The sequence below is a fragment of the Cyprinus carpio genome, unplaced genomic scaffold, assembly GCF_018340385.1.
Source record: "Cyprinus carpio isolate SPL01 unplaced genomic scaffold, ASM1834038v1 S000006759, whole genome shotgun sequence".
Classification (NCBI taxonomy): Eukaryota; Metazoa; Chordata; class Actinopteri; order Cypriniformes; family Cyprinidae; genus Cyprinus; species Cyprinus carpio.
In genome coordinates this window covers 511,274-539,208 of record NW_024879356.1, presented here as the reverse complement: position 1 = coordinate 539,208, position 27,935 = coordinate 511,274, and the positions used below count along the sequence as shown (strand labels likewise).

The 27,935-nt window shown below is 36.8% G+C and overlaps 1 pseudogene; it reads left to right on the top strand.

The window, feature by feature from the left end:
- Positions 1-11,065: 11,065 nt before the first annotated feature.
- Positions 11,066-27,170, top strand: LOC109052612 (annotated as a pseudogene).
- The last annotated feature ends 765 nt before the right edge of the window (positions 27,171-27,935 follow it).

Below are 27,935 nucleotides of genomic sequence, written 5' to 3'. Positions count from 1 at the left end.
CTTGGGGTTTGTGTTGGTGGGGAAAGGATGTCAGCTCCTGCTATGTGTTTGTCTCCCTGGGAATAAAGTGTGTCCAGTTCTTCACCTGTTCTGGCATTTAAGTCTCCACAGATCAGTATGTTGCCCTGTGACTGGAAGTAGTTGATCTCTCCTTCTAAGGTGGGGAAACTGTCTTTGTTGAAGTAGGAGACTCTCTTTTGGAGGGATATATGTTGCACACAGGAAGATTCTTCTCCGTTGAGGTGATGGACCTGTTCATTTCTATCCATGTTATAAAATCTGGCCTGTTTTAACAATATTAATAGAGTGGGGTCAAACTGGAATTTTTTTATTTCTGTGGTGGTGAAGTCTGTGTTTTTGCTTTTTAGTCTGAAAGCAGATGACTTCAGGCCTTGAATATTCCAACATGATATGATTAATGCTTTGTTATCCATGGGATGTTACTTCCGTTGGTAGGTTTTGTCCTAGGACAGTATGTGTGAGCAGATCAGGTTGAACATCTGGTGTCAATGTCTTTCAGCTCAGTTGTTGGGACTTGTGTGCGGTTGCTGGTGTGGGGTTTTCTGGTTACTGTTCTGGGCATAGCTGAGGTTGCCAGGGCTCCTGCTGAATGTGCGGGGTGGGGGGTGTAGGCAGGAGAGGCTGTGCTCTGGTCTGTGGATGGGGTTAGAGAGTTGATCGCAGGCTTTTGATCAGGTGCTGGACGAGGATGCTTTGTTTTTGAGGGGGGGGTGGGGGGGGGGTGGCTGGTTGGGTGTGGCTGCTTCTGTGCTCGTGCGGTTGTTTCCCGGTCTGGGTTGGGTTCCGCCTAGCTCTGCTGTTTTGCTGGGAGTGGTGTGGATGATACGGTTTAGTGCAACATCTTTTAATGTCTTTGCAAAGGCAGGAACAGTGGCTCTGTACAGGTGGACGTGGTTGTAGAGGCATGTGAGGTCCAGGGAGGCGTGATGTGCCAGGTGTACGCGAGGTTGGAGTGCACAGGCTCTGGAGAGGTTTGCATTCACCCGCGCTGAATTGTATCTCTGGGTGGAAGTTCTTTTTTGGTGGCAGCAGTGTGGAGATGGTGGATTTTTGCAACTTGGAAAGGTGGTTTGGGCTTTTTCACCCACCCTCTGTAGTGCTGTCGCCACTCTTTCTTTGTTGTGTGTGTTCTCAGTCGTCTTTGTTGTGCCAGTGTGAATTATTATGTGGCTGGTGACCCCAAGTTTGTCCATGTCCAGCATTTTTGAGGGTGGCTATGGGTGTTTGGGGCACCGGAAGTTTTTTTGGCCACTATGGGTGTTTGGGGAAGTGCTTCTTCTCACTATCAAACTTCCCATTTGATCAGTTATGAGAAACAGGTGTCTGGTTTTTGTGTGTGTTCCCCGTGGGTGCTGAAGATAGTGTCTGATTCTGAGGCTGGCTGGTGGAGCTGGGTAGAGGGTTTGGTGAGGGAAGGCGGTTTTTGGCTGGGTGTCTTCTGCTACTGTGTTCTGGGAGTTGTGGTCAGTGTGTGGTGGGTGTCCTCTATGGGGGGTGAGGTCCTTTGCGATGGGTTCTTTCCTCACTCCGTTCAGTTCAGGAAATTCTCCTCCATCTCCTCTTTCAGGGCTGTTATCAGGTGCCCAGTGGCCCCTGTGTCTGCTGTGTGGTGAGACTGGGAATCACCGGTGTTGCTAGTTGGGTCCTTTAGCCTTGTCCCCCCTCTCTTTGCAGTAGCGTGGCTTCACTTCGCGCCTGTAAGTAAGGACGTTTGCCCTCCTGAAGTTCCCCCCCTCTTTTGTCTTTGTGTGCTTGACTGTGGTGTGTTGCCTGGGCTGGTCTGTGGCTTTTGGGCAGTGAGAAAGATATCATCACTCCTCTCTGAGCTGCACCCAGTTCAGTTTTTGCTAAAGTGCTGTGAATTTTATCCTTCTTGTCAGTACACTAGCAGTGGGAATAGGGGTCTTTGTGTTTGTTTTTCTGAGCTGGGAGGTTCTTTCTGTTCTAGCTAAGAAAGCCTTCTCGTAAGGATGCTAGGGTTTACTGGTCTGGTTCCACTCTGGTGGGTGGGGAGTTTGCGCCGTTTTTTTTTTGGGCGTCCCCCTGTTTGTGCTCTTTCTTTGATTTTTGGAGAAGTTCCTGTTGTCAAAGTGCCCCATGGATGTCTCCTTCACCACAACTAATCCCTGGTTGTTTTGTATATGTTAACATTAATGGTTGTTATGTCTTCCTCATTTTTGTACTTTCAGCCGGAAACCTCCACCAGATGCAGATGGGCGCTTCAGTCCCCTTCGTTCCTCCTCACCTTAGGCTAGCATATGTAGAATTATAGGCATGCCTTGTGGACATTGTTATGGGGCCCCCCTGTTTGGTGGTAGACAAACATTAGGTTTACTAATGCTAGCCAGTCTTTTTTGATCCCGGTCCTGCCAAATAAAGTCACTTCTGGGTTTTTTTTCTGTGGAGCCTTTTTGTTTTTTGTAGACTTGTCCGTGCTGCTTCAATTTGAAACCTCTTTTGGGTAGATTAGGCCTATTTCCCCCCACTAGCCATAGGCTTTCCCTCTCTATCGTTTTCTTTTTTCATTTCCCCCTTTCACTCCGAGAAATATCTGCATCCAACACCAAACCAGCAAAACTGACACAAAACCCTATGTAGGTCATACCAATGCCCAGACAAAGTTTATGGTGGCGCTTTTTATTTTCCTGCCCACAGAGATACAGCAAAGAAATGAGAGAAAAGAATTGGACTATGTCGCATAAACCTTGTGGCGCGGTATGACAAACGGAACATTGGAAAACAATCATTTGTATTAATTCTGTGTTAATGTTTAGTTTTTAATAAAAAGAACAACTTTGTTTCAGTGTTTTGGTTTAATGTTTTTTTTGTACAGCTAAACGTGGTCCTCATTGTGTGGACGGGGGCCTTAGTGGGAACTAGCCCCGCACTCCCCACAAAAAACTTTGTTCTCACAATGGGCGCTGGAGTTATGGCCATTAGCACCTGTTTTTGGAGGGGTTTTGGGTTATGACTTTTCTTTGCTATTGTTTTGGCCCGTTCCCATTAAACACCTTCCTATTTTCACATTCTGCAAAGTAGGCCGCATGGTCAGGCAACACGGTAGGCCTTGATATATTCTGGTAACTGGTTTCTGTTTTGAGGAGTGAAACTTCTTTTTTCCTTTTTTTTTGAAAAATAGTTTGTTATACATACATTGGTGACAGATTGTTAGAAATGGTATTAACTTTTGTCCTTTGTAACAAATAGGTCCATCTGTAACCAATATGTCCTTTTGGCTTGTTTGTTGCTTTGGTTTCTTGTGCGGTTCTGTTGGGAATCCTGATCATTGTCCTTATTACCAGAATATTGTGTTCAAATCCAGAATATGTAGAGAATTTTAATCCAATGTGTAGTGGATGTCGATTTGTTTGTCTCCTTATCAAATACACACCTGCACACATCACATTGCAGTAATTGTATTAGAAATTAGTTTAAATAATGTAGTGCCTTGCTAAGGTTTTGCTAGTGCAGGTTTTATATTGTGTAGTGTTCATCGTCTCTTGCTTTAAGCCAGACCAAAATGAGAAAGCCTTAACGTGTGATTAACCCTCTTACCAAAACAAGGGTGGGTTTGGTGGAAGAGGATAATTGAACAACACCCAACTGCATGATTTTTCCTTTAGTCCTCTTTTGGAACTTTGTCCTTTATTAACCCGTATGGGGCCAGCAGTAGTGTTTCAAACTTTATTGAATCCTAAGCTGATTGTTCTCATGTCTTTGAGAGGCCAGAACAGGCCTTTCACTTTGGGCGTGACATCAATGTCAGTCGATGCCCATGCAAGTCTCACCCTGATTTTATGCTTGTGATTGCAGAAAGGCATTCTGGCAAAGAATGAAACCACTACAAAGTTTTCATTGGACCTTCAGAGATGCTGCCTAGACAAGTAAATACAATGTGCAACAAAGCAAGGCTGAGCAAAAAGGAATATGTCTGACTCAGAATGTGGCTTGTTAGGAATGTTGACAGAAGAAAAGTCTTCAGAAGTCATGCGGTTTGATATATGAATGGTGTTTTGAATGGTGGGTCATGTTATTATTTTTGCATTTTGGACTAGTAGAGTTCATGGCAATTTTAATACACCATCGGGATTTTGTATGATAAACAAAATAGCAGAGCTGAGAGTGGGACACAGCGTCGTTGACTTATTCCACATGGCCAGATCTGCATTCAGGCGTCGCTTTTCCTGAGGTGATCTGGAGTTGAAGGTTACACTGATATGAAAAGGCAGTTTGGCTTAATACATGCTTCTCTTTTATTACTGTCTCACCCTTGAAAGTCCTTTCTCTTCCAGAGAAATAATAGTATTTTTGTGACCCTCATATACAGTATAACACAATATGTGCAATCTTTCAGTAAATACCTTGTTTATGACTTAAAAGGCATTGTCTTGTTAAAGTATGAGGAGGTTCATTGTGATTTCTACAGTGTTTTATTGTGTAATGACATCTGTTACAGTTTATAGGAGCATCAGCTGACACATGGAGCGCATATGAAGAGAAGGTAAATTGCATCCACCTATTTGTTGCCCACACACTGATCCACAGTGTTAGCACAATACTGCCATCATCTGGTCAAGTAGACAACCACCATGCAGGCTATTAAACAGCAAGATCAATTGATCAAATTATTTTCAGTTTGTTCTACATATATCCAATGGCTATGGCAAATTGCATAACTCAGACACAGATTTTGGATATATTTGAGTACAGCATGAATCATAATGTCACAGGACAAAACTTTAGTTTCTTAATGATCAATTTGTATTTACTATATACTGTAGGCCCTCTGTAGCAATGATTTGTGCCATTAAAGAGATAGTTCACCCCCCCCCCCCCCCAAAAAAAAGAAGTAAATTCTGTCATTAATTACTGAACGCATTTCGCTCCAAACCTGTAAAGACCTACGTTCTTTTTACGAAGACAAATTAAGATTTTTTTTGATGAAATCTGAGAGCTCTCTGACCCTCCCTAGACCTCAAAGACACTACCACAATCAAGGCACAGAAACTTAGTAAGGGTGACACGAAGGAAAATAATTGTTGAATAAAGTGAATCAAATTTTTAGTTTTCTTTGCACAAAAAAAATACTCTTATATTTATAAAATTACAATTGAATCACTAATGTCACATGGACTATTTTAAGGATGCCCTTACTACCTGTCTGTGGAGGGTCAGAGAGCTCTTCTTGGATTTCCTCAAAATATCTTAATTGTTTTAACACAACAAGATTGAACAAAGGGCTTACAGTTTTGGAACGACATAGAGGAGCAATTAATGAACCGATTTTCCTTAAATGACCAAATCTTTTTTGGGTGAACTGTCCCTTTAGAATTTAATTGAAAGTTTTTTGAAATTTAAAACTAAAATAAATGACATTTAGTTGTACTTTAAATCTTTTCAATTTCTTTTAAAAGTTAGGTACAGTGAGCCCTTATGAGATTTTTTTTGTTGCCTCATCCCCTGCACTGTATATAAACTGGATTTCTCCAACTTTTAGGGTTGATTTTAAAAATGGGCAATAATATATAGAGTAATTAATACTATTGGCTAAATAAAAATTTTAATATTAATTATATTGTTTTTATTGTTTGTTTTATTATTTTAAAACATTCTAGGTTTAAATATTATAATTTACGTATATCATTATCAATAAATATGAAACTCATATACATTTTTCTCATAATGTTTTACTGATCAGTTGGTCAGAACCTAGACACTTAATTTTCCAGAAAGTTCTACTACTGAGTTCTAAGCATGGCATATATTTTCAAAAAATCATTCAAATCCATTGGTATTATTTATGTATTATGTTATTAATTATTAATTGACGTTATAACACAATATGGATGACTTGTTTTATTGTTGCAAAATTTAAAAAATTTGTGATGGCTGTGTTAATTGTGTGTTTGACGAGTATAAGTTGAGCTAAGTGTTTAAATTCAGTCCAGTATCTTTTGTCAGAAAACGATTTGTGGGTTGGACTAACACCAATTATTATCAGTTCTTATGGATTTCTTTTTTTGAATGGTGTTTCATTAGTTCAATTCTCTATTCTGTGCTATCCTCCTAGTTTCATCCATCCTATGTGACGTGACTTGTAAAAATGCTGAATTTTGGTGCCCTATTCGTGTTAAATAACACTTACAAAGTAGGATGAGTTTCATTATAAGGTAGACATCGATTAATTGTTTGTTTGACATACCACAACAACAAGAAGTACCACACTAGGGGGGAAATGAACTCGCCACATATAGGCTCATGCAATAATTAAACATGACATTATTTTGTCAACATGTAAAAGGCGTTTGGATAACGGGGACCGAGGTTTTTATACATATCTATTTATCACCAAGTGTGAATAATTGTAACCTCAGTCTTCACCCAGTAACAACTCACATACATATCTCGTGCGGTACTGCCCAGATGTCCATCATTTAGGAACAGCTCTATGCCACTGCTAAGAGGCAGATGACCATGCACTGAGTGTTGGTAATATTATTACGGGTTATGAATGCCAGTACTTTCTTGGTAGATTTGTATACCAAACCTAAAGTCCCATACGTGGCCACAAATTGTGTGGGCCCCCCTCGAAATATCCATTAATACACAAACTCTTTTGCACGGTATGAGAGCAAGATACTAGTAAAACGATTAGCAGTTTAAGAAAGTAGCCATTTAAATAACATTCAGGGATAAACAAAAGCAGCTATTCAAGCTGGCTTCCCACGACCGAGTGCAGCAAGTTTAATCACCCAATCTCCATAGCTCATATCAGTGAACCCCCATTGATAAATTTTTATCAACTTAATTAAAAAAGGATGTCAACTTAGTATGAGAGTGAAGGGGTTGTAGACTTTTACCAATCACCATTGTTGTCGTGAATTTAAACAAGAAGAGAGTTTGACAGAGCTGAGGGCAACATGCACCTCACCATCTGGCCTGAACGAAAAGCTCAACTTCTTGGACGACTGCCATTGATATGTAGCATTTGGTAGCACCAGTGTGTTCGCCTCCCCTCGGGGTTGGCCTATTTATATATAACAGATTTCTAGTAGTTCCTTAAACTATCGTCTTTAAATAATTTGAAAGCAACAAAGCTGAATGTGTGAATTAGCTTTACGGATGATTTTCTAGTGTTGCTACATTTTCAATTTCACATACAGTTTCACAGTAGCTGTTTCTAATATGGGGTTGAACGACCTTTTTGGTGGGATTCTTATGCCCTTTTATTTTCAAATAACATCAATAAGATCAGTATTCTGTTTGGTTTCAGATTAAATTTTTTTTAATGTCTTATATAAAAAATGAAAATCAGACTGAAAAAAATTACATAGGACCGGATATATATTAACACCAGATGTATATTTGTGGCTTATAATAAGATTCTGGTTGAATTATGAACAATTGGCACATAGTAAAAAATACTAATTGTTTTAATCAGCTCTTTAAATACATTAAAATATTAACACTAATCTGCATGACAAAGTGGCGCATTTTTATTTATTGATATTTATTAATTATAACATGCCAAAATTTAACCCAAATCCATTACATTCACTAAGGGCTAAAAAATATTGCTGTCCAGTGGTGCTGAAAGCACTGTTTGATGAGGTTGGGATTTGATGCCTCTGAGTAATCAAATCAAGGAGAATTGACCCGTGTTAATGTCTTGCTGGAGATACTTTTTTTGTTTTTCTTTTTCTTCCACCTGTTAGTTAAGAGCCTTTTTCCTTTTTATAGCACTATTTGCATGCTGTGTTCTTTGAGATAAACATTGCATAATGCTAAAACATCATACTTCTTTCAAGCTCTTTGAAACATTGCATTGTCTTTAAAAAAAACAAGGACATAACCCCTTATCTACTTCAGGAAAACAATCAAGCCAGACCCATTTTAACTGACAGCTGCTCTTCTGCAACAAAGGTCATTTCAAATGCAGCCGTCTATTTTCATTTTGATTTCCTCCACATCTCTCCGAGTGCTGAAATGTAATTAATCCGTCCCTCTCCATCTAGCGTCTCTAGGGAGCCTTCCCCCTCCAAGCTCAGCTGTGACCAACCCTTCAGCCCTCCCCCCACCTGAACATGTGACATTATCCTGTCCCGCCTGCCTGACCCCACCCACCAGCACCTAGCCAGCTGTAGGACTTTCATAATCTCCACAAAGTGTCTGATCCCAGGATCAGTCACCATTTGACTCTCGTTTCACAGCCTTAATATAGAAAGTAAAAACAAAACACAAAATAACAAAAAAAAATGAACAAAATACAAATAAAAATATCTAAAAATAATATATTTATTTTAAAATAATAATGATCAACAGAATTCAATAATAATTATATATATTAAAATTAATTTATAGTTCAAAATTTTAAATAATAATAACGCATTTTTTTATTAGGCAGATATAACAGCAATAATTGTTATTATTATTATATTGAATTATAATATATAGGTACAAATTATTGTTGTTGTTTGTATTTTTTTGGGTCTGTCTCATGTGGATCCATCCCATTAGGGATATTAGCAGTTCTGTAACATTGGAATGTTTTTAAAACTGTGTCTAGAGGGTTAAATGAGAATGTGATAGGAGGGTAAATAGTGAACATAGTCGACTGTCACGTCTTGAGTAATGAATGGAAATAGACAAATAAATTGCAGGAAAGGTAAAATAAATTAGGAAATTTGGCAATAACCTAAATGGAAATTAGTTGTGTTCCAGAGTTGCAGGCCTCAAAAATGACTTCATTTACGATCATATTTTAACGGATAATTTCCTCATAATCCCCAAAAAAGCCTTTTTACTACGGAGGTATTTCAATTATGAAATCATAGCCAAAGGACAGAAGTCATTCCCACGCAGAAATATAAGAGACTACTGCTACATCAACGATGGTGCCTTTAGGGCTTTGATTGCACTCAGTCCCGTACCTGCCTTTAAGTGTGGTGTGCCAAGCTTTGTTTGACCCATATGTGCATATATATACTACATGTACTCGTGGTCTGTTGCATTTCAGTTTAAACATTTGGTTGTGGTCATGGCTTTTTGACCGACTGAGTGCTTTGCCATCTTGAACTAGTGGATGGTCACAGATAGCCTAAAGGCCTTGGCTTCCTGGTTTTCTGAATGTTTTTAACTCTTCAGAATGTCAATATGATCTGTTCCACTGCTTTGACTGTTGCTAGTTTAACCCTGTGGAATTCTGCATTTGTTTATTTTATGGCAGAAACACACATCACAAACAAACCCCTACTTTACCCTGCATCTACATGTTAAATACAAAGCCCCCGCCTTGTGAAGGAGGCCCATGCTTCTTGACACATAAGGCAATAGCCCGTAGCCACAATGCCGCTTCCTCCACAGAAATTGACAGAATGATGAATATAAAAAACATGCAGGCCTATTAGGAAAAATTAATCAAACATGATGTTACGGACTGGCGGAAATTTATATAATCAAAGAGTGTTACTAAATGATATAAACGGTTAAGTAACGAAAATTAAGAAGTGCATAAACGGCAATCATGAAATGAAAAATAAGTGAATGTTCCCTTAGGGGCTATTTCTCTCCAATCTGGTCAATATAATTACCCGGTGGATGTAAAAACATAATGTGTCAGGTTGATTAAGTAGGCCAGATAATTGGTAATCACATGAAACATATTTTTAGCTTCCAACCTGGACTTTCATATGTTTATCAGTGTTTTAGTGATATATACTGATTATTTATAATATAGATAATAATCATGTTGATAAAAATTATGATTGATTATTTGAAAGAATAATAATAAAATTATTGGTGTTGTTTGGAGATTGGCATATTTAAAAAGATCATACATGATATAGAGTAAATACTGACACATGATACGTTTCAGAATAATGGAGGTTTGTAGTGAATAATGTTATGTAAATGACCAACAGCAACAGTAAATTATTAAGATAATTATTAATAATTATTATAATTAGCAACAATGTAATTTTTATTATTAATATAGGTGGAAGACGACGGCAGATTTAAAAAAAAAAAAGATTAAATACATAAGACAACAGATTAAAGATACATTAAAGGGCAACCGCAATAGTATCTCATTCTGATATTATTATTATTATTATTACTTGGTTGTACGTTTTTACAGAAGAAGAAAAAAAATATACAATAGACCACTATGTGTGTGAAACATAAAATATTTCGGGGCAATGGCCAAAAAATGGCCAAAAGCTTTTATTTGAGTGGGTCTCGGGGGAAATAACAGCGCCCTCCCCTCCGTCCGCCATGTGAGGACACGGACAGACTGTATCACACCGATCGATGCTTGAATTCACTCTCATCAGCAACAAGCGAAGCAACAGCAGCAGCAGCACTGACGTAAACCCTCCACTCACATCACCGGAACCATACGGAACCCAGGACCGACACCCATAGCGTCTCCCTCCGACGGACCGTATCTGATGGTAAACGGAGCGCTGAGAAGACTGTGTCGGGGGTGGGGGGGGGATTCTCGGGACGTCTCCAATTCACGGCAACATTATAAATGCGCGTTAAATGTAAGAAATAAAAAGAGACTCATGACGAGATGCTGCAGGGTTCCGCATTGCCTTGCCGCGTGACCGATGGTAGGATAGAGCAGCGCTTTTTTAAACCGTGATGCTCCGTTCTTAGATGCTTTTGGGGTGGGATCTGTAGTCGATTGAACGCCTCATATTTGGTCTTACGCAAACTAAGACGATTTCAGCCTGCTTAAGGCCATACGTTGGGCATATACACGTATGTAATCGATGAGCACGACCAGATGAATGTATGTGAATTTTACTTTGCAGAACAGCTTAATAAACCCACAAGCTCAGAAGGAGTGTATAGGTGAACTAAGCAGTGGTCGTAGCTTACCCTCAGGACCATCTCCCAAAGTCAGGTTTTTATTGGCAAAGCACTGCAGTAATAGGGCTCTTTATGATTGGTATTTTTATCATCAGTCACTTAGGGAATATATAGTGATAGTATATAGAGTACAGTAAGAGTCATGTCTTGGTCCAGTGCACGGACATCAATGACTCATTTACAGGCAGGCCTGTCTCCAGAAACCCTGGAGAAAGCAAAGGTGAGGTTAAAGGAGAACCCCGACACTTTTGCATCAGGACATACAGGAGTGAGGGACATGATCATCACCCGTCCAGACATTGGCTTTCTCAGACAGATGATGCTTTCATCCTGCGCTTCTTAAGCCCGGAAATTTAACCATTTTCGAGGCCTTCCGCCTCCTGGCCCAGTACTTTGAGTACCGGCACAGAACCTAGATATGTTCAAGAACCTCAAGGCCACCGATCCGGGAATCAAGCAGGCTCTGAAGGATGGATTTCCTGGGGTTCTGTCCAATTTTGGATAGATACGAAAATCAGGAAGACAAGATCTGGTTCTGTTTCGCGGGCAAACTGGGATCAGAGCAGGTAGGGTGCTATTTGGATTTTTGCTAATCGTGGGTAATGACACGCGCACTGTCAGAGGCCGTCTTTGTTTTTCAGCCACAAGTCTTCTGCCTATTCCTATGAGCATGATGTTGAGCCACTTACGGGATGTGAAGTGTCACCTTTTATTTAAACTTAACATTACAGTGTAAAACACATATTCCATGTTTATTATTTCTATCTGGGTCAATGGACAAATAAGAATCTGAGATGTTATAAAACAAATTCTTAGAAATTTGATTTTGAGTTTCATATATCGTTTAAAGAACATTTAGAACAATTTTTTTACAGTTCAAATTTGATGTACCCTTCCAATGGATGGTGTCCCCACCAGTTGACCATTATTAAGTTTTGGGGGCATTTTAACCTTAATTTTTACATGGTGATGCCTATATATCATCAGCATTGTGTTTTTTATTTACCTGTAATGACAACCGAAATACATCAAGTACTCCTGGAATATTTGTATCTGTTATCTTCTAATTTTCAAAGAATGTGATCAAAATCTCAAAATGATTTGTCTCATTAAAAAAAAAAAAATATATATATATATAAGTATATAGATAATATATATAGATATATTATATATTATATATATATATATAAAAACCTTGGCATACAGTCACGACAGTTTTAAAGTTTTTAAATACCACTGACTTGTGATTAGGCAATAGAAGTATTTATTGCATTTGTTAATGAATTTTGGAACAGTTCATTCAGACTAAAAAAGTCCCCCATATATAGCCTCTTTTAATAATGTTTCAGCTTAGTGGTTAACAGCCTAGGCTTGGCTGAGTGTTCAGATCCAACAAGGGTTAATCTATCATCTATGTGTCCTTGAGTAAAACACTTCACCCCCCCCAGGTGATCCCAGGAGACACTGTCCATGCAAGTCATATGTTATGTAAGTGTTCTACTAAATTGCGCACATTAACCGAAATCAAATAAGGATAATATTTCTTAAGGTGTAATCAAGCTATTATTTTATCAGTAAGTGTATTGTGGGTTGTGGTGTATCAACTGTAACATAAAATACTAGTATGTGAGCTTAACTGTAGCCTATAGTTTCTTCTTCTCTATTTCCGTTTGTAACTCAGCATGAATTTTATAGCAGGCACATCCCAGGACTTCAGTAAATATAAACGTGGCACTCAACATTCTTTGGACACATAAAGGAATAATTCACCTTTACTCACTTACCTCACCTTCAGACCATCCTAGAGGCTGTAGATGGTAGCTATGAGTAGATGAAGTTTGTTTCTTTCACTAGAACAGATTTGTACTGTACATCACTGGCTCACCAATGGATCAGACTACAGTGCAATGGTTGCCGTCAGAATGAGAGTATGTTAAAAAACATAATCCACAAGAGTCCACAATACAATGCAGTCCATTGATTTATCATTTTGTGAAAGCAAAAAAGCTGCATGTTTAGTAATAAATCCATCAATATGAATTGTCTTTAACTTCAAAAAGTTGCTTCTGGATAAAAAGGAGTCCCTCTATCTGCTATTACTTGTTTTTCTCCAGTGAAAAAGTCATAGAGGACTGGAGTTAGGAGAGGAATATGCACATATCAATACTTACAATTGAAAAACACTCCAAACCCATTCTGAACAAATGCTTTGGTGCGATTTTGATTTGAGAATACAACAGGGGATAGACCTTTTTCACCAAAAAGACTCGTTTACTATGGACATATTTTGGCCTGAAGCAAACATTTTAAAGTTAAACGCCTTGATAGATTTGTTTCTCTACAAAGATGATTAAAATGGCAGTACATAAATATATGCTTTCAATTGTTTAGGCAACAGTGCATTGATAATGATTACTTAAATGTTATATGCATTTTCTTCAATGTAATTTGTTTTAATGTTGTGAGAATTCATGCTGCTAACTGTTGGGTGTTTAGTCTCACCTCTTTTAGACTGGAGAGTACATAGTGGTCGATTCCATATCAAACAAGCCTTTGAATTCATGCCAGTCGCACCATTGCCTCGGATGGCAGGGTTCTTTGGCATCCTCTCAGAGCGAACATGTGTGATGAACACTAGGGTCAAGTCGTCCTAATTTGTTACATTTATTGCAGCATATGGTAAATGTAAACCCCCTGTAGAAGTTTAAATACAAATTCCTGAACTGCTACGAAGCAAACTTACTCAGTAAACTATATGAGAAAATGTCAGTGTCATTAAAAAAAAGTGCACATTTATGAGTTTGTTTGCAAAATCTTCCTAAAGGCTCTGTGTTTATCCTGCAGGTACACTTTTGCTGGATATTCTGCGAGCTATTTACTACTTTCTTTGGAGGCAATGATAGACGACCCCGTAGCTACAAGTAAATGGATTTGTCTTGATCATTGACTGGAGTAACTTCACTTTCAAGCAAGCTTCCAAGTTAACTCCAAGCATGCTGAGATTGGCAATTGAGGGCCTGCAGGTAACACTCTTGTCTGTTTTTAATCTAATGTTTATAATACGAAAATTAACATGGATATCACAATGCATTCTTGTACCTTCATGCATCTAAATGGGTGTTCTTGGCAGCAATGGAACATCAAATATTTAATGTTCATAAAGTGTGCTTCAGGCTTGAATAATGGGAACTGCATAGGGAAATTCTGCATGTGTGAGGCTGAACAGGTGCTTGTAGAGGAATCCCTCAACTGTCAAACAGTTGCCATTCTCTTTGTGAGTAACATGAACGGGAGCTGAACCCAATGACAATCTGCACAGAAATGCACCAGATATTATACACAGTAGATACTTTAGTCAACCGCAGTGTTTTGCACAGACAACTCACATTGCATAAAATGTACGACTTCCACTATTTTAACATCACTACTAAACATAAATCGACAAGCAATAGTCCACTGTGCATAAAAGGGTCACTGTGCATTTAACAATAGCTTATCTGCACACACGACATCATCCATTTCCAGAAGCAGCCTCTTGAAAGCTCTCATTTAGACATCACTCCTTTGAGGAGGGCTTGGGTCTGATGTGACATGTAGGCAGTGCAGAGTGAGGCCTGTTGACTGAATATTAATGCGGGTCCCATGATGAGCCTATTTCCACATTCCAGTGCCTCTTCAGACAGATTAGCTGGTGAATAATTGATCGCCTGCCATTAGCATCTTGCATCCACAATGTGCTGTTCACGTTGAGTGGGACATCGCTTTTGTAGCCGTTTGAAAGGGAAACAATAGCGTAGATTGAAGGAAAACAGCCACAGCTAATTAGTTACAGTTCAAAAGAGTCCTCAGCAGCAAGCTTGTCAGCAGAAGTCAGGATTTACATATGTAAATATTTACAGGAATCCTGATTTTTTACTTTTTGAAAATTTACATAAAGCGACTTGAATGCATGCATTTACAGATATACACTACTGTTTAAAAGTTTGGGGTTAGTATGATTTTTTTTTAAAAAAAGTAATTAATGGTTTTATTCAGCAAGGATGCATTAAATATATATATAATATTTCAAATATTAATGCAACTTAAAAGTTTTTAAGAATCCTGAAAAAAAATGAATCATGGTTCACAAAAATATTAAGTTGCACTGTTTTCATCATTGATAATAATATAACATATTTCTTGAGCACCAAATCAGAATATTAGAATGATTTTCTGAAGGATCATGTGACACTGAAGACAAGAAAACTGTCTGCTGAAAATTCAGCTTTGCCACCAAAGGAATAAATGCTAACTTAAAATGTATTACAAGCAGAAAAAAAGTTATTTTGAATTGTAATAATATTTCACATTTTACAGCATTTTTGATTAAATAAATACAGCCTTGGTAAGAAAAAGATTTCTTTCAAAAACTTTTGAAGAGCAAAATGCTTGAATGCTTATAGGTCAGAAGATAAATGCTAGAATGAGAGGTGCGATGCCCCATGGTTGTATTTTGACACTGACAGACCCACAGTATGTACATTGAGTCATTAAACATGATGTTTAGAGCCAGAGGGGAAATTGCACAGCTCTCCGACCCAAAAGTGCAAGGTCATCATCTGATGGATGGCATTGTTCATATGGACATCTGCCTGTCTTAATCAGCAATGTAATGAAGCATCACAACACAGTATTTTGATGGCTCAGTGCTTTTTGGTGTTTTAGCTTAGATTATTGTCATATCATTGAGTCAACACATATGACAGAGGGAGACAGAGTGACAGAAACAGAAAGAATTGAAGAATGTGGACAGAAGGAAGAGGAGAGAATATATAAGTCCCTTATGTTCTCTGCTAATTTTTATTGTTTTCTGTTGAATCCATTTGATGAACTAGAATCTGTTGCTATTGAAAATACCTTTTTGTGTGCCAGAAACTATCATGTGTTTTAACAGGGTTAAAAAAAAAGAACTAATGGATTCTTCCCAGTAATCTTCGTGGTTTGCAGGCAATGGCCATTTTGTGTTATTTGAGGTAATATGCTTTTATTATTCAATTTACAGTAGATGCATCTATCATATACATTCCCTAGCAAATGGTGGTTCAGAAAAGAACACTTGATGCACAGAAATGGCTGTTCTTAGCAAAATCAATAGAATAGAAGTAAGAGAAAGTGGTCTTGGCTTTCCTGGAGCAGTGCTTTGTTGTTTCCAGCCTCTGTTGTTTGCTTCTGTGCTTTGGACATGCCTTTTGTCTCTCTTAGTCTTGAGAAATAACCCACGCTTGGCAGCCAATCACAATGGGCCAATCTTCCCCAGCCCACCCCATGCCGAGTTTCCCTGGCAACCTGTCCAACCGCCATGCTATGCACCCTCCAGATGGGCTGTGCTCACAGAGAGAGACGCACTCATGTCACTCAGATACTGGGGCCGTATGTGCGTGTTTCTATGTAGGGCACTGAAAGTGCATCTTAGAAAGCACAAGAAGTTCATTGTCCTGACAGACTGACATGCATCACATTGTTGCAAATCCCATAAAAAGTCATTTTATTTGCACTGTGAAGGTTTTTTTACTGCTGAGACTGACAGTTGTTGGAGTATCAGCAACAATTATTATTGTTGTTGTTGTTGTTGTTATTATTATCATCATTAATAATAATGATAATAATAATAATTTTATATTATTTTAAACATTTTATTTTATTTGTTTTGTTTGGTTGGTATTAGCTGTGTGTATGCAGTTTAGTTCAAAACTGAATACAGACAAGCAGACACAGTTCATTAAACACAACTTGACTATTTTGATGAACCTTCTATATAGTGCAGTTTATTTTATTTTATTTTATTTGTTGTGTGAACTTTTTTATTGCTTGTCTGGGACTGATGTCAGTTGTAGGAGTATTAGCAATTATTCTACTTTAATATTACTATGAGTGCTGTTTTATTTTATTTTATTTTATTTCATTTAATTTAATTTCATTTCATTTCATTTCATTTCAGTGGCATACCAGCATTACACCTTTGCCACAAGTAATGTCTCTTAAAGTATGTAACTTCTCTTAAAGGGATAGTTCACCCAAAATTACAATTCTGTCATCATTTACTCATCCTCATATTCATTTTTGGCTGAACTACGAAATAAAGGTTTTTAAAAAACCATTTTGTTCTCATTGCACAGGAACATTTTAGTACCTCTAAAGAACATTGAACATTTTCCCTCTATATAGAACCTTTTGTGGAATAGAAAGAATCCATGGATGTTAAATGTTCTTCATGGAATCATTGAATAAAGAAACTTTATTTTTAAGAGTATAAAGCTTTAAATGATTTAAATTAACACCAATGCATTCTTCTTAATTTGCTCTACCCAATCCAAAGAGATTTCCATTCAAGTTCATTGTCTTTGCTTGAACAGCTATGTGCTCAGGGCATGAGGTCTGTGCAATATTTATAGTGCCCAGCAGTCTTTGTCCCATAAGCAAATACAGCAAAGCGTGATCCAGGGAAGAGGGCCCTTCTCAGTCCCTATTCAATCAACAGAGCAACTTGCACATGGAAAATGTTTGCATCTCTCATGTCAGTTGGTTCGACTGGCTCATCTGGATGCTAAGATCCACTGCTGCCTCCCAGAAAGCAGAGAGCTTCTACGCATCTTGCTTATCTGGGAAACAGCACTAGACATATCTGGGCCTGCAGGACTGGAGTTAGACTAATTTTTTTGCTCTCTGCAAAGTGGCACAGTTATGGTCGCGCTCTGTTTATCGCACTATAACGGGGCTGTTCTGATCTGTAGGAGAGCTGTCAGCTAGTGAGTGGAGCTTCGTCTTTGTGTTAGCGGCCTTGCGTTTCTAAGCTCAGTGGGCTGGATCTGGCAAGTGTAGATAAAATGTCTCCTGTAGAGCTCAATTATTGATGTGAGCAATGGTATGTGTCAGAGCGTGAAGCTTCGTATTACTGGTTCGCGCAGTTATGGTTAATTTGTCTTAGTTTTAGACAAAGTATTTGCTAACAGGATGTTAACTGTTTGTATGTTACCTCAGCTTCAGAAAACAGTTGTTAAAAAGTAAACGATTCTTGAGCAGAATAGGCCAGAATGTGGACCACATTTTATGCTGATAGATTAAAAATCTGGCTACAGAAGACTATTTGTATTTTAGGGTCACCAAATCAGATCTCATATCCAGGAAATCCTGTGACTGAAACTAGGACAGCTCACTGACTCTGACTGATATGTATTATTTGGTAAGGGGACCATGATAAAATACTAGCTTTTTCCTTAGGCTACGTCTTTCAAAAGGACTCCAGCAAATGGATTTTTTTTCTTTCAATTACCTTGCTGGAGTTCAGTCGTGCATCATCAGTGACTCCAGACAAGAAAAGAGATGGAGGTTTCATGTCAAGCCACTGAAACAAAATGCACAGATGAAATCAGCAGTCCATCAGTTTATACAGAGACTAAAACAACCCCATAAAGCTCTACGCAAAGCCATTCTTTGATAAACTGTAATTTAGTGGCACGGTTTAAAACCGGTAATTATTTAACATTGCAGATTGATGTTTTAAAATGGTTCCTGATTTCATGATGAGGCACTTTTAAGAGCAATTATCCTGTGGCTCTACTCCTTTCTAGTCAATTTGACCTGCTGCCAGAATCTATGTTAGCTGCTTGATGGCTTTGAATTCAAGCTAATACAAGCAAACTAAAGCCTTTTCCAACAAGTCATTTGAGTGCATCACTTGACCAAAACAGGAGCATTATGCATAAAACCCAGATCAATCCCTTTTATATTTTTATGAGTAGCTCGTGTAAAAACCTTGACATTAACAAAAATCTGTTTTTTATCTGCTTTCCATTCTGCTGTGGTGACCTTCTTTAGAAAGTCTTTTATGCAGGAGTGTAGAAACAATCCATAACGAAAACTTATGATGCTTTTTAAATTCCACTCCTGGAATTTTTTTTTTTATAATTTGGCCTGAAATTTTACAGTGACAACTATGCATATAAAGCTGCACATTTTTCTCATCAATTACTGTTTTGTCAGTAGCTCAGTGCACAAACAGTGTACCAAGCATGACTTCACTCATGAAGCTATAAAGCGGCGCTGCAGAAGGCAGTAGTCATTATTCAGCTCACTTTAGTTCAGTGTTGTTTCAATTCAGTTCAATATCTGCCCAAATTCATTAATTATGAAAGAACAACCGCGAGCACAACCGCGTAATTATTCAGCTCCTGTCAGGTTTTTGTATGATTTGTATTAGTTGCTGCCTATGTAGAGATTTTCCATTTCTGTAGGGATGCTGCATTTGAAGTGAGCTGGACAGTAGACTGTAAAAAAAAAAAAAAAAAAAATATTCCTGTATTTCAAAGATTATTGGAGTACATATTTCAGTCTTTCTGCTTTAAAATTTCATGTTTAATTCACTGCTACTTGCAGTTTCTTTGCAATTTATTGTAAAATTTACTAGCAGTTTTTTGAGTGAAATCTACAACTTTTTAGTGTAAACTGCAATTCAGCACCACTAGGCTGTAGAAGTGAGCCCCAGCTTAATCCTGAAAACTCATGTCTAACATTTAATAATGATTTTTCAGCATTGCAGGATCAGACGATGTGAATTCTAGAATCCAGCAAAAGAGCATTATGGCAGCCCCCCCCGTTACCTCTGTCTCCTCCCACTGTCACACTACAGGGACACAGATCAGTCGGGTTGGACCAGCTCACACCAGAGTTTAGCTATTCATGTTTAATGCAGCTTAGACCTTTATCTCGCTCAGTAGAAGCAGAGTCTCAAAACAGAGATATCATCGTGTGTACCGACACCACCTGCTGGCAAATGCCTTATAGCCCCTCCTCTGAACTAATCGGCATGTTTTTTGCACCATCACCTGCTTCTGTGTCAGATCCAGTGCCAGATCTAATGCCCACAACGCCTGCGGTCTGCCGCCGGACACTGGCCTGGGGCCTGCTTGCTTGCAGCTGTCCATCATCGGCATTACGCCAGTGGCACCAACAACACAGTTCTGTTATGATATGAGAGTCAATGAGAAGCAGTAAACTGTCAGTAAACAAAAATTGGGCATCTTAAGCACCAAGTCATCATATGTGACCCTGGACCACAAAATCTAAGTCTTAAGTCGCACGGGTGTATTTGTAGCAATAGCCAACAATACATGGTATGGGTCAAAATTATCGATTGTTCTTTTATTCCGAAAATCATTAGGGTATTAAGTAAAGATCATGTTAATATATCCTCTGCAAAAGTCACAATATGACTTTTTACTGTATTTTTGTTCAAATAATTGCTGTGTAAGCATGAGGGGCTTCTTTCTCATGACTTATCTAGACACAAGTTTACATTCTGTTACCTGGGACTTGTAAGTCTTTACCTTCATTACGTGTGTCTTGATTTTTGTGAGCTTAGCGAACGACCGCAAGACAGCATCATTATGAAGCTTCCCGGAACCCTTGCAGTCAGCTTTATGAATATGGATTACTGTTCAGGGCAGATTAGTGAACACAGCAAGGTATTTATCAACTTCAGCAGTGTGATATCGGGAGAAATGGAAATTATGCCCGCTTTTTGGTGTAATCCTCTGTGGAATCATGAAATTGTCTCAAGGTACTACAAATGAGCATCAGTAACAGGTTGTAGGGGGAGAGGTGGTCATTGGTGTCATGTAATCTGAATTTTTTTTCTCCACACAAACTCTAGCAATTACAAAATATGCATAAACATTTATTTACATAAAATCGCACACACTGTACATTTTCAAGTAGTAATTACAACAAAGATTATTGGAGTATATTTTACAAGAATATACTATTTCAGTTTCTCTATTTCAATATTTCCCATTTCACACACAATTTTGTGTTGTTTCTTATGGTCTACTAGCAATTAAAATTACCAACACCAACATTTTAATTTTACAGTTCACAATCCATATTAATCAAAAAAAAAAAAAAAAAAAAAAAAATTGTAATTTTGAAAGTTTTATAAAATATTATTTATTAAATATATTATATTATTTTTCAGTTTTAGTTATTCTACACAATTCTAATAGTTTTAATAGTAATTTTGAAAGTTTTATAAAATATTATTTATATAATAATATATGTTATGTTAAATACAATAATATATTTAGTTTATTTATTTAATTATTTTTTCTACCACCCACAGGATAGCTTTCCAGCAAGGTTTGGAGGGATTCATTTTGTCAACCAACCTTGGTACATCCACGCTTTGTACACAGTCATCCGGCCTTTCCTCAAGGACAAAACAAGAAAAAGGGTGAGAGTATTTTTTTAATTTTCAGACTTTTCTGAAATCAGTTTTATCACATAGAATTGTTAACTGTTCTGTTTATGTACATGTGATGTGATAAACACAAAAATATACAGGCTTTTGATGTTCATGCAAAAAAAAAAAAAAAAAAAAAAATGCACAATGCAATGCCACAAAATTTAGTGCAAACCACTGATTAAAAAACAGTAAAAGCTGCAGTTTTTTTTTTTTCAAGGCAAATAACAATATTTTATGTGTTGTATATTTAGATTTTCATGCATGGAAACCAATCTGAACAGCTTGCACCAGCTGATCTTGCCTGAGATTCTGCCGTCTGAGCTGGGTGGCATGCTGCCCCCTTACGACATGGGCACCTGGGCCAGAACGTTGCTTGACCACGCGTATGACGAGGAGACGGACTACTGCCCCGAATCCTATACCTTGTCTGTCAAAGACCTGGAGAAAGACCTGTCCCCCAAAACTATGAAGAGGTCTGTTACTTGATGTTCTAGCTTTTCAGTGAATCTATTTATCTATTTTTGCAGTTTTATTTGGCATAGTGGAATGTTTTCGTATTCTTTTTTTTATCTTAGTATTATTTATATATATTATTATAGTATTTATAAATATATTAAATATTTAATATATCCTCTGCTTTTCTGTTTATTTATTAATTACCTTCCTAAAATTTGTTTACATTCCTCTATTCAGCTTTATGCAGATGACATTATCTACTCTTCTCATTCTGATATTTCATATATTCAGTCCTCCCTGCAGCTTGACTTTAACACATTACAGGATTGGTTTTACAAAAACAAAATTGTCCTAAATAAAAAGAAGTCTTGTAGTATGGTGTTCTTTAAAAGACACCATCGATTTTGATTTAGATATTAGTTTTGAAGATGGTCACTCCTATCTAAAGTTGACCTATTTAAATATCTCGGTCTTTGGCTCGATCCTGAATCGTCCTTTAAGCATCACATTGATTTTATTATTTAAAAAAATCATATGGGTGTCTGAGTTCTCTTTATCGTTCAATTAATTGCATTTCATTTCAAGTAAGGAAAAGATTAATCTCACAGTTAATTCTTCCTATTATCAACTACACGGATATTATTTATCAAAATACTTCTGATAACAACTTAAAACCTCTAAACATTGCTCACAGTTCTTGTAGGTTTGTTTTGAGATGTCTTTATAGAAGTCATCATTGTATGTTGTATGAAGCTCTTGACTGGCTTCAACCTAAATCCTGAAGGCAATATCACTGGCTTCAGTTTCTTTTTAAATGTATTTTAATTGTCCCTCTTATTTAAAACAGTTTTTGGTTCCATCTATATCTTCTTACCCCCCTTCAGCATTATCCATATTTTACAGTATATCCATATGCATATATGCAGTATCCATATTTTTTTTGTTCCTAGAATCGCCACTGAAGTCGGCCGTAGGTCATTTCATTATAAAGCTCCTTTTGATTGGAACAATCTCCCTTCTTTTCTTAGATCAATTACATAATTTCGTCTCTTCAAGATAAATTTATTATCTCACTTGAAAATAACATAGTTTATGTTTTCAAATTTAGGTTTAGAATCAATTACTTATTTATCATTTATCTATCAATTTGTTTATTTATTTATTTTATAAGGGGGCTTGCATATTTGGATTTTCATGCTTGTATGAAAATGTATGTTTTCTTGTATGAATATGCTTTTTGTTTGTTTAATGTAGTTGTAGACTGTGGGTGGACGATTAGGGGAGTGAGCTTTTTTTTTTATGTTACTTATGTGTTGTGTTGTGTTTTGTATTGTTTTATGTATGTGCTATTGGGTCCCCCTCGAAAATGAGATGGCGCATTCTCAAGGGATTTTCCCCTTAATAAAAATCTAAATTCTAAATTGGCTTTTATTTTTATATTTTTCTTGTAATTTATTGGCTTTGTTTTTTAATATTTTTATTTAGCTTAGTGTATTTTTATTTCATTTTTTAGTTTTAGTAAATGTAATACTTCAACTTATTTTTTTCATCTTATTTAACTATTTCAGTAAGTTGCGAAGGCAAAATGCTTAGTTTTTAAGTTTTTTAAGTTTAAATTGTATTATATATTTTTTCATATCTTTTTTTTAGCTTTATTTTAGTTACTCCAAACTATTTTTAATAGTTTTAATTTTAGTTAACCTGAACACTTGTGTTCATTAAAACAAGCACATAAGGTCACCAAACTGGCCATATTATGTATGTTGTGGTTTATTTCTAATACGCTTGTTGAATGACATCATTTGGTTGCTTGCCATGGAAACAGTATTTGCTTGTAGTCTTCATTCAAGTAGAATTATCAAGAGAGTCGCTCTGGATAACAAAAATAAGCAGCTTTGCTAGGGGCGTAAAAGAAGCTGCAGTGTTTTGTCAAAGGAGTCACATTTGAGCTGCACACTGTATGTTTCTTCTTGTTTACGGTGCTTAGCAACCAAACTCCCTAGTTTTTATTTGGGTTTGACCCAGCTTGTTTCACTGATCAAGACAGGGTGAGGTGTCTTGATTTAGGGTCATGAAATCAGCTTGAGGGGGTGAAGCTGCTGCCGTGAGACGCATTTATACATGGATGCATTTAGAGCGTAAAAGAACACGTTTTAGAGGTTTACATGTGGCAAACATCTTACTTTCTTTCTTTGCCTTCTGCAGCTGGGGCTGTACTTGTACAGAGACGTTGGCTACCAAATATAGCAGTTTACAATGGCTTATTTGGCTCTCACATTTAAAGCAACTGTTTGTAGTGTTTGAATTCTACCAAAGCGTCTGGGGGACGCAGTATTTGCAAGAAAGTAGGTCCTAGATGTTTTTCTATTGCTAAGATCAAAGTGCTGTTCCTTAAACAGCTTTGGCTGTTAAACTAAACCTCCCAGTCCGTGCATAACACATCTATGTACACAAAAAAATAAGCTTTGGCAGAATCCTGCACCCTGTATTGTGAATTATTCTCTAGTGCTGTATTATTAACATAGTTTATCATGTTTTAGATGTGGGAACAGATCGCTGGTGATGATCTATATACAGTATATATTGAAGTTCAGTTCCATCTATGGACCCAGTCACAAACAGATCATATATTGGGGCTTTGGTTTATTAGTTTTGGTTTAGAAAATGATCCCATTAGACTCGATTAATAATTTATTTGAGCTGTAATAAAATCAGCTTGAATGTAAATATACACATTACATCTTATCACCTACAATATGTCCTAACTAATTTGCTTTTGTAGAGTTTATTTTATTCAATCGAAATTTGAAAAAATGGAATTTGTGGCATTTTTAAAGATTTTTTCTTTCTAAAAATACCTAAATATTTTATGTTTTTATTCATTATCCCCATATTATAAACCATGTGTCCAGTACATGATGCATTGTTGACTATATATATATTTACAGTGGAAAGCACTGTAGCTATTTTAATTGTAGCTATTGTTATTAATTACATGTTGTTGTTGTTATTATTTTTAATAATTTTTACATTATTTATATATATATATATATATATATATATATATATATATATATATATATATATATATATATATATATATAAATAAATACACACACACACACACACACACACACACACACACACACATTATAATATATACAATATTATATATACACATACACATGCACGTGTTTGTTTGTGTGTGTGTGTGTGTGTGTATATATATATATATATATATATGTGTGTGTGTGTGTGTATGTATGTAAAAATATTATTATTATTATTATTATTATTATTGTTTGCCATTAGTTTCTAGTAATTCTAAAAAATAACCTTTTTTTTTAATACTATCAGGCCCAAAACAATGTCTTAAGATAATCAGTTAATTTGTCAGTGCAGCTGTTGTCATTTTCATACATGCAAGATGCATCAACACTGACATTTCTACTTCCAGTCAGTAATTAATCAAGCATCAGTGTTGTATAATATTCACTGGTGGTTTAAATTTCCACTTCCTAATACTCCCTAAAATGTCATTGTGTTAAAATGAGTGTGAGCCTAGGAATGTCTGATTTAAAAACCTAACACCTCCCACAAATTATTCAGAGTAATTAAAACCACACTTCGTCATTTTGTTTGCTCTGGAAAGGTCACATGGATATCTTTTTTTTTTTTTTTTTTCTTCGCCAACACAGTTTTCTCTTGTGTTTGCATTGGGTTGCACTCAAATAGCATGGATTCTTGCTGTGACGTTAGTTTAACAGCTTATGTGCGTATTTTTTTCAGCAATGACTGGATGACTGTATATTACCTCTAACGTATCATAGCCCACTTTTCACAATCCAGTCAGTTCCCAGTGGAATCACCCTGTCCTACATTATTTCCTTCTGAATATTTAATACATCAAATACATCACATTGCTGAAGTTAAATGCAGTGAAAATTTTATTTTGTTTGTTAAATCTAGCAGTTGCTTGATAAGAAACATCTGTTTTTGTTTAATTTTCATGATTACAATCATGGTTCATACATAAATGCGTCAGTCAGAGGAAAGTGCCCCAGATCTGCACATGATGAACGACAGCACACTGTCCTCAAAGCTTCTTATGCCTCTACGAGAGGGCTAAATCAAAAGTAGGCCAACACAGTGCACTAAGATGACATGTTCCTTTACACATCCTTCTCTTTAAATGCTTGTGACATGCACAATGCATCATTAATTTGTACTACTTAGTGTGCAGTGCTATCTATCTATCTATCTATCTATCATCTCTCTATCTATCTATCTATCTATCTATCTATCTATCTATCTATCTATCTATCTATCTAGTCAGATTTGGGTGAGTTCAATTAAAAAACATTTAATTAATTTCAGATTTATTTTTTATATTTGGCATGTCCTCTTTTGCGTTAAAGGAATATTTAACAAAAAAATGTAAATGTGCTGAAAATTGACTGATTCTCAGGACATCAAAGATGTACATAAGTTAGTTTTTTCTTCAGAACAGATTTTGAGAAATGTAGCATTACATTACTTGCTCACCAATGAATCCTCTACAGTGAATGGGTGCCGTCAGAATGAGAGTCCAAACAGCTAATCCACACGACTTCAGTCCATTAATTAACATCTCGTGAAGCGAAAATCTGCATGTTTCAAGATGTTTTTAACTTGTTTCCAGCTAAAATATGAGTCCTTTATACATAATATTACTTTTTCCAGAGGATAAACGTTGTCTTATCTGAATCAGAATTTTTACAAGCAAAAACAGCTGAAATATTTTGATTTTGATGTGAGCAGACAACAGGGGATGGACTTTTTCCAGTAGAGGAAGTGTTTTAATAGATTATGGACTCGATTTTGACCAGAAATTATGGTTTTCACTTCACAGAATGTTAATTGATGGACTGGAGGGGAGTAGATTACTTGTGGATTATTTTTATCAGCTGTTTAGACTCTCATTCTGATGGCACCCATTCACTGCAGAGGATCCATTGGTGAGCAAGTGATGCAATGCTAAATTTATCCAAATCTGTTCAGATGATAAAACAAGCTCATCTAACAGTGAGTACATTTTCAACAAATTAAAAATTTTGGCTGAACTATTCTTGATTTACTTATTTGATTAGCAGCCTAGAAATATTAGTAATAATTTAAAGATTGTAATACATACATACATGTAATACATACATATATATATATAAATATATATATATATATATATATATATATATATATATATATATAAATGTCATTACTTTTCTTGTTTATTTTGAGGTTTAGATTAAATTTTGTATTCTAGCTTTTCAGTGCACTCTCAAGTTTTTTCATTTCTCAGTTGTGCACCTTGAAATCCGGTTCATTCATATTTAATGTATACCCACAGGTCCCAGTCCGTGGTGGAACCAGGAGTCCTGAAACGACCAGAAAAAGTGAAAAGCGAAGAAGAAAACATGCAGCCACTGCTTTCTCTGGACTAAAGGCTCTTGATTCCCCAGGCAGCGAGGAAACGTCAAGCTCTGCACACTGGGGAGGAGCACACCATGTTCCTATAACGCGAGAAAAAAAAAATGTACAAAGAAAGGAAATGTTAAAAAGCAAAAGAACACACAAACAGCCTCCAGGAACACTGCAGAGAGCTGCCGGTTAAAATCATATTTTTGAAGCAAAGAGCTAACGGCGGACGTCCGTATGTAATTGTCAAGTGCCAATTCAAATCTGTAAATACACTTCAGTTGTAGACGTGAGATTGAGGGTGTAATTGTGACATGAGCCTGTAAAGACTGCTGTGAATATCCTGTGTGTGCTTCTCGTGATTATTATGTAGAACATGGTACTGTAGGATGGATAATCATGCTTATAAAGATAGACAAGCTTTGGGGTATCCTACATTTATAATCCCCAAATCAGGAGTCGCTCAGGAGTATTTCGAAAGGAACGCATAGAGCTGTTGACGGTGTCAGACAGACACATGCTACTTCCATTAAAGAAAACACCATCTTCGGTTTCAGTGTTTCACAGCAAATACCCCTTTACGAAGAAAGGATTTTTCTAACGAGCGTTTGCTAATTTTATTTCACCACAACGTAAGCTGTGTTTTCCGTTTAGTATTCTTATATCCCAGAGGGGTTGAGTCACATTTAGTAGGCTTTAGCTGATTCTTCACCGATGGCCTTGTTATTTACACTTTGTCGTAGAACCGTGGAATATCGCTTTATTTCGTAACCATTTCCATATTAGGCTAAGTTGGTTTCCAAGGCATTTGTATTCATACCAAGGACCAGATAGAGTAAAACAAAGTACCGTC